The 17,739-nt window shown below is 35.3% G+C and overlaps 1 protein-coding gene across 3 annotated transcripts in view; it reads right to left on the reverse strand.

The window, feature by feature from the left end:
• The window catches only part of ZCCHC7 (zinc finger CCHC-type containing 7), a 236,930-nt gene that overhangs the window by 91,862 nt on the left and 127,329 nt on the right, over positions 1–17,739 (reverse strand). The gene's annotated exons all lie outside the window — the stretch shown is intronic.

Below are 17,739 nucleotides of genomic sequence, written 5' to 3' on the forward strand. Positions count from 1 at the left end.
GAAGAAGTGGCACACGCCCTGACCTTGTTGTAAATAACTTCTTCCTACAATTTGGATGTGATTTTCATGTTTTCTACATTTAAAAGTCACTCTTAATAATTTGCTTCATAAGTAATTTTAAAGTATTGATTAGGGTCTTAAAATCTATCAAAACTGAATTGATTGGCTGGGTTTCTGTCTTAACTTGAAAAAGGAAAAGAAATTCTAGCTAACTCAAGAAGAAATTTCCATGTATCCAAAACTTTGCACCCCTTCTGCAAATGTAGGTGTGTCGTGTACAGTGAAATTTGCCACGTGAAAAATAATTACATAAAATTGTCTAAAAGGTAAAATGACTAATAAATGAAAAGGCCTGATGTCTTCTAGTCTTTTGTTCTTAACTGTAGGATTTTTAAGAGGATATGCAATATTAGTATGCTTCCTTAGTAAATAATGAGTTATATTGAGTTACTAAAATATATATGAACTTTAGAAACATGTCATAAAAAGTTTTCTAGAAATCTTAATATAAATAGCAACTAGTAGCAAGGTACAAATATAAATGGGAAATACAATAAAAACTATAGGTTTTTTTTTTTCATTCCTTCCATTTTAAAAATACAAAATATAAGAGTATATAGAAAGATCTCCTGGTATATAATAGGAAAAGGCTGGGATAAACTGCTCCTTTCAACAAGAAAGTAAGATTCTAAAATTCTGGTATTAAAGTTTTGTTAAGCACCATAATTGATGCAAATCCCATAGGTCCCCAAGTCTAGAGTCTAAAATAAGGATGGGCTTACAAGAAATAGGACTTGAAGAATAGAGAATTAAAAAAATAAAAACATAAGCACTGGTTTTAAGAAGAATCACCAATAAACTCACGTACAACATGAATTATTAACAGTAGAGAAAATGTGACGCTCATCTTTAAAAAAGTATGTAAAAAAAAATCTTCTATGAAAAGAACATCTTGGGTAATCCATTTATTTAAGACAGTTCTGAAAATCTCTTTTTCCCAAAGTGGACAGACAAACTAAGAAACATCTTCTAAGTAAATCTCAAAAATTTAGTAAACAAGGGTGGCACAAAATTTGTCCATCAAGACTGAAGTAATGGGGCAAAAATCTCAGGTGGATAGAATGCCTACAAGAACGTGGGAGAAAAAAGATGACCCATGTTTTCTGTCAACAATGTCTTTTAAGAGGTGAAAAGTAAGGAGCTACAGCAGAGCTTTATACCACAGTGTCACAAAATAAGATAATGTTAAGATCAAAGATGATTAAAGCATCCATTTATTTGGCAAAATGTATGATTTTCCCTGGTATCCACTGGGAGTTCTGGAAGGCACAGATGACCAGGAGAGGGCAGCTCACCACTGCAGCTGTGAGTAAACTGTGAAGACGCGAATCCCTTTCTTTGCCAACAAGGGGACACTATACTTATATATTTTCCATAGTCAACTAATAAAGAAGATACTGCCATTAAAAAATCAAAACCACACATAAAGTATAATAGTATAAGTTATTGCAACAAGTAACTAGTAAGAAAAATTACTGATAAATAAATTAGAGTTCATAAAATACGATGATGCTAAAGTTCCTGCCTCCTCAGATAAACTGAATATATAGCTAGCAACTATAGTCATTATGACTATGTTTACTATCTTTTTATACTTCAGTGTACTTTCTGTAAATAACTACTTTCTTAGAGTTTATCTAAATTTTCAGTTATCCAATCTCTTTACCGAAAAAAAGAAAAAAAAAAAACCACCTCTTTGTACCAACCAAGTTCAAAATTCTGCACACTTTCACACTTTCTCTTAGATCATGTGTAACTCTGAAATATGTTCTACTTATGATCTGTATGTTGCTAGCAAAAACATACAGATTGTTATTGTCAACCACAATCCAATGGAGCTGCTTTGTTCATCAAAAGTATAAAAACGAGAACTTTTCTACAATGAGGAGACTCTACAGACTGACATAATTTCTTCCTTATAGGCTGAAATCTTTCACACAATGAGTGTGGGGATAAAACAATTTAAGCACCCAGAGTCATAGTTCTCATTTACTAAGACCTCTGGTTCCTATTAACACAAGAATCAGAAGACAAATTACTAGATTACAAATCTCAAAATTTATTTTCATCAGTATATTACTTGCTGCTTAGATGTTTACCTTGACTAAAATTAGGAGAAAAAAAAACTGAAAAAGAACAAAAACAATACTGATTACATAAATGGTTAAAAGGTAATTGCTTAATTATGGAATTTCACTTCCTTGTGAGTCTTTCATTTGAAGTTTAAAGCAGTACTTCCAAGCCTTTTCATGTCATAGTGTTCAAGGAAAGGTGTGTATAGAGCACATTAGGGCAAATGGAGCAGGGCACCTTCGAACAAACTGACCCAGAAGCTCCAGCCAGGCCTGGCTCCTGCCAGGCCACCCTGAGAACACAAGGAATCAGTATCTTGCTCACCATAACTTATTTTTGCAATGGATGTGGCACATCAGTTAGGAAGTGATAATGTAAATATCTTTGGCCAAGGTTAAGAGGATAAGAGGAGGATCAAACAGTAACTCCAATTCTAGTTCACTGAAGATAGCATTTTACAGCATAGAAAGCACACTGTGGGAAGCAAAGAAGTGGCTGAGTGCAATCTGGGGTCTCTGTGTTGACTTTGACACCTTTACCTTTCATATATATTGCTTGTTTCAACTCTTGTTCATTCTACCGAGGACAAAAGACATTTAGTTAGAGAAACTTCCTCTAAAAAAAATCTGTTGACGTTTTAAAGAAGAAAAAAATGACAAATGAGGCTATGAGACATTTTTCTTGATTTTCTTCTTTAAAAATGTCTCTCACATAGGTACAAGATTACAAGATTAAGGGGGACATATATGGTATCAACAACCACCAAAACTCTGGTTATTGGCATTGATAAACAGTAGGCCATATCAAGCAGCCAGTGGTGAGAGCTAAATAATAATCTATGATCCCTTTCCTTCAACCAAAAAACAAACAAACAAACAAAAAAAATCAGAAATAATAAAAATCCAACTGGTAATTAAAAGAAAGATATAGAATAAAACACAGCAAACTAAATCAACAAAAGTATTTTGATAGAGCAGTTTGTCTGAACTCCATTTCAAAAGCCTTCCTCTTAGAACCCCAGTCAGATTCAACAGCTACAGTCCTGGCTGCCAGGGAGTTCAGCTTCCATAAGGCTCCTAGAGGAGTATCAAGTCTTACTAAGAAGGTAGCATGTTTTAAAACAAACTCACTGAACACCTGCATGAAGACTACCATGTCTCTGCCCCTAATAACTATATAGGTCCCATTAAGGTCAAACAGTTCATCTGAGGGAAGTCCTGAACAGAGCAATTTAAAGGCAGTTTAGTAGTCTTAGTACTTTGGCAATATAAATGGGCAGAGTAAGCTTACTAGGTATGTAACTTGTGCAGTCACACATGGGCTTGCTCTCAGAAGCAGCCTCTACTTAGTTGAACGGTCCTTTGTCGCCATCTTGAAATTGTTAATGACTTTGAACTTGTACTTTGTAGATGAAGACCAGTGGGACAATGGAGCACAGAACAGAGGAAATATGTCAAGTGTCAGCATATGCACTAAGCAGCTGGACTGGCTGCCTGGGCCCAAATGTGAATACCTGGGACAGACCTGGACAACACAGGGCACTCAAGGCAGTGGCCAGGACTGAGCCCAGATTGGCAATGGCAATGATGGCAGCAGCCCCATGAAAGAGGAGTGGCTCGGCACTGGGGATATACAGTGGAAAGCCAAAGTACCCCTCTTCCTGGAACCTATCCTAACAGTATATACACAAATATTAACTCTCCAGCCTAAAGACCAGGACGGAAGTGTTGGTGCTCAGCGAGTAAAACCTTTGTCAGCATATTATTGCAAAGTATCCAAGTCATGACACCAAAAATATATCAGAATTCATCAAGGCATTTATAATCTCCAGTTTTATAAACCACTGCAACATTGCAAACCAAATAGCAATAGCTTTAGAAAGAGAAATTAAATATAAAGATTGTCACATTTGGTTGAAAAGAACAGTATTTTTGTATGAGAACCAACTGCTTTAATGAAGAACCAACTGTCAATGAGAAGGATTATTTTAAATTTAATGTTTCCATGTACCTGAAGATATGAGGTAGGATGCACAAAGAGACATTCTGAATTATATACAAGTCATGAAGCCATTTGGTTTCTTGTACAACTTCCAAGTTACAAGAAATAGCAGAAAGAATATTTAAATACCCCTGTATAAATTTGCACTTAGAATTAAATCTATACACAGAACTGATTTGTATACAGTTAAAGCTTTTAGAAAAATTGTTCTAAAAATTAGCTCTAGATGTTCTAAATTTAGATTTTGAAATAATTTATCAGAAATTTATCCTAATGTCACAGCCTATAAAATGTTCTTAACAGTGGCATCAGTACAAGGCCCCTCCTCAAAATCAAAAATTATCAAAAAATATTTGTAATCTTGCATTTGCCAAACATAATTGACATTACTTCCAATTATATAAATTAAAAACGAAACTTTATAAAAGTATAAATTTTGATGACTAAAATGAATTTACAGAAAAAAGAGCTAGAAAATCATGATTAATCAAGATTTCAGTGATAAGGTATTATTTATTTACTATCTTTTATAAAATCATGATACCCACAAACATAATTTTAAATTTGTGTTGTTACTTATTTATTGCTATTAACTCTACCATGTTTTTCTTCCCAAAGGAAAAAAGCTTTAAACATTAGTACTCTTAACTGTACTTTTCCCCTTGCTTTTTTAATGAAGGCCTGCATTTCATTTTCATTCACACTGTATCCCACAAATTGTGTAACCAGCCCCGACCATTAGAGGCTAACCCAAGTTTTTTTTTTGTTTTTGTTTTTCATTTTTTCTGCTACATGTTATAATAATCCAAGTTTCTTATCGATGCTTGGCTATTGTCTTACAAAACTCCTCTGCTTCCTGAAAGCCAACCTTAAACAGACATCCATGCCCTTACCTGTTTTGTCCTTAACTATTTTTCTGGCCACTTTTCTTTAACTTCTGTGCTACAATCCTACAATCCTGATCTTAAAAGCCTGGGTTTTTAAATATCTATTTTTTGCTTCTCTCTCCAATTCCTCCAATTTGTTACTAAAATATTGACAATTAAGCCCTCAGAACAAACTTTTTTTTTTTTTTTAAGAGACAGGATCTCACTCTCTCACGCAGGCTATAAAGTGCAGTGGCACGAATGATCACGGCTCACTGCAGCCTCAAACTCATGGGCTCAAGCGATCCTCCCACCTCAGCCTCCCAAGTAGCTAGCTGGGACTACAGGCATGTGCCATGCCAATTTTTGTATTTTTTGTAGAGATGGGTCCCACCATGTTGCCCAGGCTGCTCTTGATCTCCTAGGCTTAAGTAATCTGCCCGCCTCAGCCTCCCAAAGAGCTAGGATTACAGGCATGAGCCACAGCATCTGGCCCCTTAGAATAATTTTTAACTAATTTCTGTTTATTCCCTGTATTCATCCGGTCACTAAATCTTATCAGATCTCCTTTGATATGCCTCTTGAATCTGTGTCTTAACCCCAAGCTGACTGTGATCATCCTAGACAGGATCCTGGAAACCTACTGTGAGGAGATATCTTATCTCACATGTTCTCTTTATAGCAACTCATTTGATCCTTGTCAAACCCCTGTAAGACAGGGAGAGGAGGCGCTGATGTAAAAATGGTCCTAGTTTATAACTGGAGAAACTGAGGAACAGAGACATAAAGGATAGTGCTCAAAGTCATGATAAAAGCAAACTGCTCAAGGGGGGTATGATGAGATATCCTCCATTGCCCAGCGATATCTAGTCTCCTAAGTCCTTTAATTTGCAATAAAGCTTTCCTCAGATCAATTTCTCATCCAAGGCTTTTATACTTACAAGCTAGAATACAAAGTATAGTTCCTAATCTTACAATTTTAGGACCAGCTATACCCCTTGCCCTAAGATTTTATGTTTTGTGTTGCTATAAATACCTGAGGCTGTGAAATTTATAAAGAAAAGAGGGTTTATTTGGTTCACTCTTCAGCAGGCTATACAAAAGAAGCATGGCACCAGCATCTGCTTAGCTTCTAGTGAGGGCTCAGGAAACTTAGAATCATGGCAGAAGGCAAAGGGGGAGCAGGCGAGTCACACAGTGAGAGAGAGAGGTTAGCAGTTTTCAAATTTTTAAGTCTCAGGATCCCTTTATATTCTTAAAAATTGAGAGCTTCAAAGAGCCTTTGTTTATTTGGTTTGTTACTATTAGTATCTCCCATACTAGACATTAAAACTAAAAAAAAAAAAAAAAAAAAAAAAATTTAAATAGTTCTCCACTAATTTAAAAATAAAAAATAAATAAAAGTGACACTTCCATGAAAAATCTATTTTTGAAAATAAGAAGAAATGAGAAGAGTGGCATTGTTTTGTATTTTTCAAATGTCTTTCCATATCTGGCTTAATAGAAAATAGTTGAGTTATCATATCTGGCTCTGTATTTAATCTGCTGTGATATGTTGTTTTGACTGAAGTATGTTCTGGGAAACCAGAATATGCTACCCCAAAATAGGAAGGATTGTTCTACTGAAGGTAATTTTGAAGGAGCAGATGCAAGAAACCTCTCTGCCTTCCACTTGCCTAAATCAAGACATAGATTTGCAAAGACAAAAGGTATCCTGCCCACCTCTCTACTAGGAGAAACAAAGGTTAACCACTGAAGACAACTTTAGCCTGCAAAGGAATCTATATTAATAAGCTTCACCAACTAGCCTCTACCCGCCATATTGATTTGCCCTTCCACAATTTACTATTGCTACAGATTCAAAGTCCTTTTCCTCAGTCTTGTATTCTCTAAAAACTTACTGTTCTTTGTTGAAAATGCTCTATTCAAAGCCATCTTGAAAACTACTAATTCCATGGGTGTCTCCCATGTATATATAAAATATACATGTTAATAAACTTCTGTCTTTTGTTATAGGTATCCATATCCAATGAAGAACCTATGAGGGTTGAAAAAAAATATTTTTCCCCTATGGTATGAATATTATCTGGCATTACACAGTTATGCAGTTGAAAAAGAAAACAGTAATTCAATTGCTTTTTACCATACCTATGGAAACTGTTCTTTCACACCAGGCCAAAATTAACAGGTGATAGTTTCCTAAAAGTTAGTTACAATGTAAAATCTAAAATTGGTCTCTCTTGGACAGTGAATGAAATTTTCACTCATGCATAATTTTGTAACATAATGAATGGGTCATGTGGAAAATACTGGTTCACTGAGTTTTATTTTATGCGTACAGTACTTCCCGTTTCATCATACAGAATATTCAAAGACATGTACTAGAGTATTGAGGCTTAATAAAATTATTTTTATTGCTTCAAGAACATTCCTAAGTGAAACTAACTAGCTTTTTAAAAAAACTACAGGTATGTAGAAATAACATATTGAATATTATTAGTAAGGTTTGATGTAATTGCCTTCATTCATTCTAAGGAGCCAGCACTTTTACTCCTTACTCCTTATCATCAGTGCAAATGTCAACACACTGAAAAAGGTAAATAACTTCTTAGTATTATTAGGAACACAGATTTGACCTTGAAGAAAGGGACACTGAAAGGAACCAGGGACTCCCAGAGGTACACAGACCACACAATGAGAACTACCATTGTAGGCTGTTGGCTAGTATATAAAGAAAGAGTATATAAAGCTGCACCACACTTCGCATGTGTTTTTGACAGTCTGGGGAAAAAATAAAGATCCATGACCTATCATAATTTATAAATTCTGCTGACTCATGAATCTGAATGGCAGGTTCTACAAGGCTGCTGTTTGGAAGCTAGTAACCAGTCAGAAACGGCATTTTATCCTAATTTCATCAGGTAAATGCTGGAAACAATGTAGAATGCTTATTAAAATGTCCCCTGCTAATGTTGATCTGAAGAGGTCAATTAAAAATATCTGTTGGAAGAAAATATATGTTACATGGAAAGAAGTAAAGAAAAATCTGTTATAGTGATAATCATTAATTTAGGATTTTGGGAAGACCTCAGGACAATTCCCTCAACACTGTTAAGAATCTGTGGCTGGGCAAAGAACCTCATTCATTTATTTTCTCATTTCTTGCATTCTAGAACCTACCACAAGTCAACTATAGTCCCATTTCGATAAAGTGAATCAAGATAAAGAGCTAAAACCAAATGACAGGTTACTCATGGGCTCCCAAAGGGCTGATAGAGCACTACGATGCTCATCCATTGATATCTGCTCAATTATTTATAATCTTTCCTGCCAAAGTAGCTGATTTCAAATGCCCAATGTTGGCAAATATTAAAATACAGTAGGCTTCCATTATCGGTGGGCTCACTTTCCACAGTTTCAGTTACCCATAGTCAGCTGTAGTCCAAAAATATTAAATTAAAATTCCAGAAATAAACAATTCCTAAGTTTTAAACTGCATGCCATTCTGAGTAGCATGATGAAATCTTGCACTGTCCCCATTAGGATGTGAATCATGCCTTTGTCCAGTGTATTCATGCTATATACCTTATCTACCTGTAAGTCACCTAGTAGCCATCTGGGTTATCAGATTAACTGTTGAGGTATCACAACGCTTGTGTTCAAGGTCAGTAGCAGCCTAATACTACATCACAATGCTTACAATGCCTACATCATTCACCTCACTTCATCTCATAATTTCACATCAACACAAGAGGGGTGAGTACAGTGCCACATTCACATTAACTGACATTACGGTATACTGTTATAATTGTTCTATTTTGTTCTCTTATTGTGCCTAATTTATAAATTAAACTTTATCATAGGGATGTATGTATAGGAAAAAACAATGTATACAGGGTTCAGTACTATCTGCAGTTTTAGACATCCACTGGGAATGCTGGAATGTATTCCCTAAAGATAAGGGTAGACTACAGTATAAACATCCCAGGAGGTTCTTCTGATACTAGTTATAAGGCATCAGCAGTGGCAGCAATGTGAGTAGTATTAGTGATTATTTGAACCATCAATTTGCATGCATACCATATGTTACAGTTTTCCAAGTACAGGTTGAGTATCCCTAATCCAAAAATAAAAAAAAAAAAAAAGAAACTTTTTGAGCATTAACATGCCACTCAAAGGAAATGTTATGCTCAGCTTTAAGTATATAACACAAATATCTCAAAATTTGAAAAAATCCAAAATCTAAAACATTTCTGGTCCCAAGCATTTTGGATAAGGAATACTCAACTCGTACGTACTTTCACATACTCACTCTAATTTCATGAATGTAATAATTCTTAAAGTAGGTAGAGATCATCTTTTTATAGATAAGTAATCTTTTTATAGGTAAGTAATAAACACATATTAGCAGGCTTAAACCCAAACCTTCTGACTCCTTTTTTTAGTGTTCTTTCCTAGATTCTATCACTTGGAGCTCTCTAGTCATCATCATCCCACTCTCTTCTTTTTTTTTTTTTTTTTTTTTGTGAGTCTGGGATCCTCAAAATGACGGCGAGCCTTCTCAATTTTCCCAGATAAGATTCAAACCAACATAAAGGGTTAACAGCATTTAAAAAGTTCCCAACTCTTTGTAAATAAACACCAAAGGCTGCAATTTCCCATTAAAGATTACCGTTTTTCTTATGTCAGCCAACTTTCAAAATTATTATCTTAAACTAAATTTATTCAGCATGCATTTGAGTACCTCTTAAGTATGTTAGGTGGTATGAATATTGTTCAGATTAAAAAACCTGCCAGTTCTTTGTAAAATGGAATTCACTGTAACAAATAAATTGTGATTATTCTGGTTGTACCTTCTCACCATAACTGCCATATACGTGAAATATAGGGATAGACTTTAATTCACACCATCATTAATGGGTTTTGCTATATATTCCAATCATTAATGTTCCAGTAACAGTCATATATTACTATTACTAACATAATAATGGAATTGAAAAAGGCTTTGGTTCACGTTGTAGAAAAATTAAAACAACTGGCAAAATTGAAATTAGTTTACTAGCTCCTAATTTCCAGTATAAAATTATAAGTGCACATATAATAATTTATATACTTAAAATATATGTTGATAGGATGGTTTAATTGTATAAAAGGACTATCTTTAAAGAGTCAATTTTAAGCTGTATCAAGGAGGTAACACTCATATCTATACTTGTGAATCATAAAAACAGTTTTGTTTTTTAATCTATGTTGTGATGACATGTGATAACTACTAAATATGTACCATTTCCTCTCATATTCATGTCACCTGTAATGATTCAAAGACCAAAGTGATAGGAAGTCTCTGTTGAAGTTTAATGTAAATTTTTTTTATGCGAATCTCCCTGGTCCCACTGTGTGTGTCACACGGTCAATTTAAATGAAAATACATGAAATGGAAATTTCTTCTTTTCTTCTTCAAGGTCATTTGGTTTACCATGTGTTTCAGTCACATCTGTATCATGTACATAGATGAAGAAAAAGTGGATTGGTAAAATAAAAATAATAAAGAACCATAAAATGCTATAACTTCAATGTCTTAGACTTATCAAGATTCATTAAAGAAGCAATGTAATTAAAATTTGCATTGACACTACAATCTTTATTCATAAATCCTGGTAAGCCAACCTCACCATAAGTGATACAGACGTATTTTTTTCCCTAAGTCTTTTAGATGATCATATTATGACTTTCCTTTAAAAAAAAAAAAACTATGATGATAAAAGAATAGCATAATCTAATTACTATTCTTCAGTTGTTCTTCAGGAAATAAAGGGAATTCACATTGTGTTGATTTTTTAATAAAAGTTCAATTTTCCAAAAAAAAGTTTTCTTGCCATATCTATAGACCTTTTAGAATCTTAGTTCTAAATTTTACTAGATTCATCAATTTTTTGTGACAAATGTTCTTATTTATGGGAATACGAGTTGTTGTAAACGAAAATGACTCAGCTATATTTTAATGAAAGGAAGGAAACAAACAGCTCATTTTAACATAAATTTGAGATTTTTCAGTATAGGTCTGAAATTAATTTAGAGTCAGAACTATTCAGTGGGGGTATCAGAAGACATTTTAAAGCCTGGCTCCACTTGAAATTCACCAATTTCTAAAAGTTACTACCTCTAACACAAAATAATAACAGTGGAGATTATTAGCTCTCAAATACCAATGTTGGTATTACAGGATGGTATTATGTTTGTTCTCACTTAATGTTGTCTCAACAGGTGAGAAAGCAGTATTAAGTCAAAATGAGCTCTGGCTGACCTAAGGGTGACTTAAATTGGGTTGACTGGTAATCTAAGTTAAAACAATAATTTGCAAAGTTATTATCATTTCACCTTGAATGTTAGTTACACTTCAAATTTCACTTTTACATTGAATAGGAATTTCTATGTATTTTCCTCTAGTGATGGCAAGCGACTACTGTGTTTACATTTTGTATGTGACTATAAGTAATTTCTTAAAATATCCAGGGGACAACAGAAAGGATGAAATTAAGGAATTCCAAAACTGGCATATTAAAATCATATTCAAAGTATATTAAGTATATTAAATTGAGACTAATGATTGTTACACTATTTTGGTTCTGGCTCATTTGGGATGCATATTTTTACTTTTGCCTTAGGCAAAAATTAAAGATAGATTTCATAAATATTTGGGAGTTCTTGGTCACAACTCTGCCCTCAATGCTATCTACTGTTTTCAGGTAAATACTAACATATTTTAAAATAAGTTACTTAAAATCACAAAGGAAAAAAACCTATCCATCTTGGGATATACTAAGGCAGTTTCAGAGCAATGGAAAATCAACTTAGAGCTGTTTAAATGAGAAATATTACAACTCATTTTCATAAATCCAATTTATTCACAAAAATTTGGTATAGTTTATACCAAACCATAAAGCCTACGAGATATATTATTAAATAATGGTATGTTTTCAGAAGGTTTTACAAAATTGTGAATTAAAATCAGTCTATGTTTTATATATTAAAAAAGGCAGGGAAAGAACAAAGGGAAAAAACCAGAAAAAACTAAATTAAAAACACTAATGTAAGCTAATACTGCTTACATATGAACATCAAGATGCCAAGGGACCCAATACAATCCTCAGCCTAACATTTTCAATGGCACAGCCTAGTGATCACACGATACTGGTGATACTCTCTAGTTACCCCTGGCAACCTTTCTCAACTGTAACGATGCTACCCTACAATAGCTTTCACTGGGCAGCTTTCTCTTCACTTAGCTGAATGCTCTGGGACCATCTGCGTCGGCAAGCATAAAAGGCCAGCCTGCCTGTGGGCCCGTCACTCTGAACACCACCTCTCTGACCCTGATTAAATACAACTTTCAATCCTTTTTGTCCTCCCTGTTGACTTCTCCTATTAAGGGAGCCCTCTGACAAAGAAAGCGGAAGAGTGGACTAACTGCCCCCAAGAAAGGTGATGTCTGATACTGCTCAACACAAGGATTAGCAAGCCAATACATAACAAAAGCAAGTTTTGGGGGAGGGGAGAGGTAAAGAAAAAAATGGTTTTAGCTAGAGCTTTGACTAATTCAGTAGGTACACAATTCAACAAATAGCCATACAAGAGGACTTCTTTGATAGAAATAACTATAGCAGAACAATAATTTGGAGAGATACCTTTCAAGATCTTGACATAAGACCATGACATTGACAAAAAAACCAGATATTTGTTTTCTACTTGATTTTTTTTAATTAAAAAGGAAACATAGTTGAGGACAAGAAAGATTGCTGAAAAAAATGAGAAATGAAAGAAAAATATAAATAAATCATAATCATACTTGTTTCATTAGAAAGGTTGCTTGGCTTACTGAACACATTAAATTGACATTTGAGTTTATATAAAGGTGGAAAACAATTCCAAAATACTACAAACAATCATTTTTGTAACTCATCATGCCTAGACTGAGAGAACTTCAATTTGAAGAAACTAGTTTCACAGGATAAAGTCCTTTTAATAAAAAGAACACATTTTAAAACTTCAAATAGATGGAGGCTTGTCAATACCATCCACTTTTGTAAAGTAATCAGAACCCACCAATAGGTCAGCTGATCAAAATTACCACCTTTAATAAAACCATCACTTTACAAAGTAACTCATAAGCTTTCCTGCCCCGGTATCAGGCCAACTAATAAATGAAAGATAATGCAACCTCATAATATACCTTGAAACATTAATGAAAAAAATAAGTAAAAACCAACAAGCTAAGGAACTCTGTTCAGAGCTACCTAAAAGTCTAAACTCTAAAGTAAAACTTGACTGTACCTTATTCAAGGAATGGCCAATAAGCCTAGAAAAGTCAACTGAGAGAGAGAGAAGAGAGGCCAGGCATGGTGGCTCAAGCCTGTAACCCTAGCACTTCGGGAGGCAGAGGCAGGCGGATCACCTGAGGTCAAGAGTTCGAGATCAGTCTGGCCAACATGGTGAAACCTCGCCTCTACTAAAAATACAAAAATTAGCTGGGTGTGGTGGCAGGCATTTGTAATCCCAGCTACTCGGGAGGCTGAGGCAGGGAAATTGCTTGAACCCAGGAGGCGGAGGTTGCAGTGCACCGAGATTGCACCATTGCACTCCAGTCTGGGCAACAGAGCAAAAACTCCATCTCAAAAAAAAAAAAAAAAAAAAAAAAAAAAAAAAAAAAAGAGAGAGAGAGAGAGAGAGATTGATTCCTAGTACACATGAGACTTTCTGTGATAAAACTAGGGAAACCCTGGACAAACTGGGACAAGGTGATCATCCCAGGAGAGAGGCCACATATATGGAGAAACTATTCATGTGCTAAACACTGTGCTAGATTTTTTCACGGAACTTAATTCACTTACTCTTCACAACAACCCTAAGAGGAAAGAATTTTTTAAATAAGGAAGTCTTGCTAACTATGAGGATAAGTGATCTCTACAAGGCTGGACTATTAGAAGAATAGGAATCAGAATCTGACTGCTTATCTTCAAAGCCCATGTTTCTATCACAATACCATGCTGCCTTTCTACGAGTTAGGTAGGAAGAGTGATGGAGCCATCATTTTCCTTCAGCACAAAATTTGGCAAACCCAGAAGGCCCATACTCTACACATCTCTGACTATGTTGTATTCCAAGAGAGCTACAGAGAAACAAAGCAGTGCTTGATTGATCATACAAATTATGGTGGAATCTGAACTGAGAGTGTTGAACACTTTAGAAAATCTATGTACTGGCTGGGCGCGGTGGCTCATGCCTGTAATCCCAGCACTTTGGGAGGCCGAGGAGGGCAGATCAAGAGGTCAAGAGATTGAGACCACCCTGGCCAACATGGTGAACCCCATCTCTACTAAAGATACAAAAATAAGCTGGGCGTGGTGGCACGCGCCTATAGCCCAGCTACTCGGGAGGCTGAGGCAGGAGAATTGCTTGAACCCAGGATGCAGAGGTTGCAGTGGGCCGAGATAGTGCCACTGCACTCCAGTGTGGCGACAGAGCGAGACTGTCTAAACAACAACAACAAAAAAAAAAAAAAAAAGAAGAAAAAAATATAAGTACAAAACATGCTGCTGGGAACAATTCTTTATTGCTGGATTTCCTGGCTTTATGGGGCTGGGAATTGGCTCTTAGAGAGAACGAGGTAAACTCTATGTTTGATAAAGAGAATAGGATCAAGGGTTGAGAATAAGAACTGTGTTCTAGAGCAGGATTCAGATATTCAGATACGGCACTGGAGAACATGACCATTCTCCCTTCTGAGGGAATTACCCAGTAATTCCCACTACCAAGATACTGTCACAACAATAAATGAGACCATAGACTCACATCAACAAAAGCCCATTTTAAGAAGCAAAAATTTGGTTGATGCAACCATCTCCCCACCTCTCCCGCATTTCCCTTTTCTAAGGGAAAGGGACAATATTCAAGTTTATGGGAAGACAATGTTCTATAACAAAGAAACCAAAGAAGATATGAGATATACACAAGTAACTAAAACATTAATAACAAAGTTACATGTGACATCTGCATTAAGAATATGACAGACTGTTCTAAGAATTTTACATCATTACTTGTTAGAGTAAGTAGGGAAAGCTATACAAAAATAGATTTCAGTTGGGCTGGCTTTGAAGGCTGGTGGAATTTAGTTCTGGTAGACTGACATGAGACAAAGCATTCCAGCTACAGATACATGAGCAATGGCTAAAGCAGTAAAATCAGAAAAGTATTCAGTATACCGCTATCATCTAGCACTCATAATAAGCTTTTACTTGAATTATGACATGCTTATCAATTTCATCATGGTGTCTTCAGGGATTCACATGAAGGCACCTAACAGGTTTTAGCTATATGCAGCTGGTATCCAAAACAGGCCTTTTCACTGCCTTTCACTGAACATTCTTTCTAAGAGCTTCTAAGCACTTAGAAGGGTTGGGCAACCAGAGATCCCTGGCTCCCAAACAATGTTATTGGGTAGGAAATCTGGATTAACTGAAGTTGTAGAGTCTAAAAGAGTATAAAAGAACATTTGGTTTAACTTCCCAGATAATACAGGAACCACTACTGAAACGCTCCAGGCAGGAAATTAAAATAACTGCAATAACATTATTTTAATTTACAATTTTAAATTATTTTAATGCTTAAACAGATTGCACATCTAGAAGCAGGGTGGTATAATAGGAAAAGTTCTAGCTCTGAAACAAACTGACTTTACCTTCTGAACCTGTTTGTTCAAAAATAAAATTAGGTTAATACCTGTTCGGACTACCTCCTCTGAGAACTGTAAAGGGTTGTATGAGAAAATATGTCAAAGTATGTAAATATTAAAGCATTATACAAATATATTCTAATCATTTATGCTGGCTTATATATAACACTAAAATTAATTTTTAACACATTCATACCTAGATAAAAGAGTTGAGAAACAACTGTTTTTTGGTTTTTTTTTTTCTAATAAATAGGAATAAACAGGCAATACTCTTTAGGTTTGTGACTTGTCTTGGTGTCAAGTGAAGAGATGAAGAAAATATATCCTTAATTTCCAGCTTTATTATTATTATTTTTTTTTACTTTTACTTTTTTTGAGACAGGGTCTCACTTTGTCTTCCAGGCTAGAACGCAGTGGTGCAATCATGGCTCACTGCAGCCTTGACTTCCCGGGCTTAGTAGAGAACTACTTAGTTGGGACTACAGGCACATGTCACCATGCCCAGCTAATTTTTTTTATTTTTTATTTTTCTAGAGATGGGGTCTCCCTGTGTTGCCCAGGCTGGTTTCAAACCCCCGGGCTAATGCAATTCTCCTACCTTGGCCCTTCCCAAAGTGCTGAAATTAAAGGTGTGAGCCACTGCACCCAGCTTCCAACTTCATTTCTTATCAAAACTGGGCCAATGGCTTTGAAGCCTTAATGTTCTTAACTGCTACACTGAAAATAATTTTCAGAAACAGTACAACATTCTGGTACTGATACCACGGCACCCAGAACAGAGTTAGAGATGGAGTATTCAAGTTTTAAATAAACTGAATACATTTGAAAAATGGTGTAATTCCTGTCTAAGAACACTTAAATGCAGTAAGGTCACTGATCTCTCATTGAAATGGTTTTTTGCTTATTTCTCTCTCTACCCAGGTCCCTCTTCAAAGTTTTAATTTGTCACTCACCAGTGAGCAACAAGAGACTTTAGGAAAGTTACTTGATATCACTACATTTTTAAACTGGAAACAGCAATAAAAATACCTACCTCTCCTTCACAACGCTGTGAAGTGAGGTGTGAAAGGCTAAGTGAAAGAATATAAAAATCCATAAAGTACATTTATGTCCACTTACATATGTTATCTAAAAAATTTGAACTCACAGAAGTAGACAGTAAAATGGTGGTTACCAGGAGTTTGGTGGAGAGGGGGTTGGGGAGGTATCTGTCAAAGATAACAAAATTTCAGTTAGATAGGAAGAATAAGTTAAAGATATCTGTTGTACAACATGGTGAGTACACTGTATTCTTGAAAATTGCTAAGAGTAGGTTTTAAGTGTTCTCATCACAAAAAACAGGTATGTGAGGTAATACATATGGTAACCATCTCAATTTAGCCATTTCACAATATATACAGTCGTCCCACAGTATCCAGAGGTTCCAAGATGCCTCAGCTACCAAAATCTATGGATGCTCCTGCAATCAGTCCTGTAGAACCCATCGACACAAAAAGTTGACTTGCAAATATTATATTTTCCACCCATGGTTGGTTGAATCTGTAGATACCGAGTGCCAACTGCACATATTTCAAAACATCATGTTGTATGTGTTAAATACATACAACTTTTAATATGTCAATTTAAAAAAGGGAAAAAAATACATGATTTTTTTTCCTGCCCCAAATGATGGTCCACACTAGCCCAGAGTTTACTACACCAGTTTTATAGCAATGTGTTTAGTAAATGCACTCTTCATTATAGTTAATAATATCCTATACTGGTATAGTACATTAAATATTTCACAATGCATTCACATCTGAAACATAATGAATTAGGTAACAAAATCATTATCATACGCTGATGCTAAAGATGGAGAGCCCTGAAGACCCTTGTGGACTCCTGTGGGTTCAGTTAACATTCTCATGGTGATTACCTTCCTAATCTATATATCTAGCTTCATTCTCTCTTGAGCTTGGCTCTATATTCATATATCCAGTTCCTTTCTGGACACCTCAAATTAGATCGTCT

The sequence above is a fragment of the Nomascus leucogenys genome, chromosome 8, assembly GCF_006542625.1.
Source record: "Nomascus leucogenys isolate Asia chromosome 8, Asia_NLE_v1, whole genome shotgun sequence".
Taxonomy (NCBI): Eukaryota; Metazoa; Chordata; class Mammalia; order Primates; family Hylobatidae; genus Nomascus; species Nomascus leucogenys.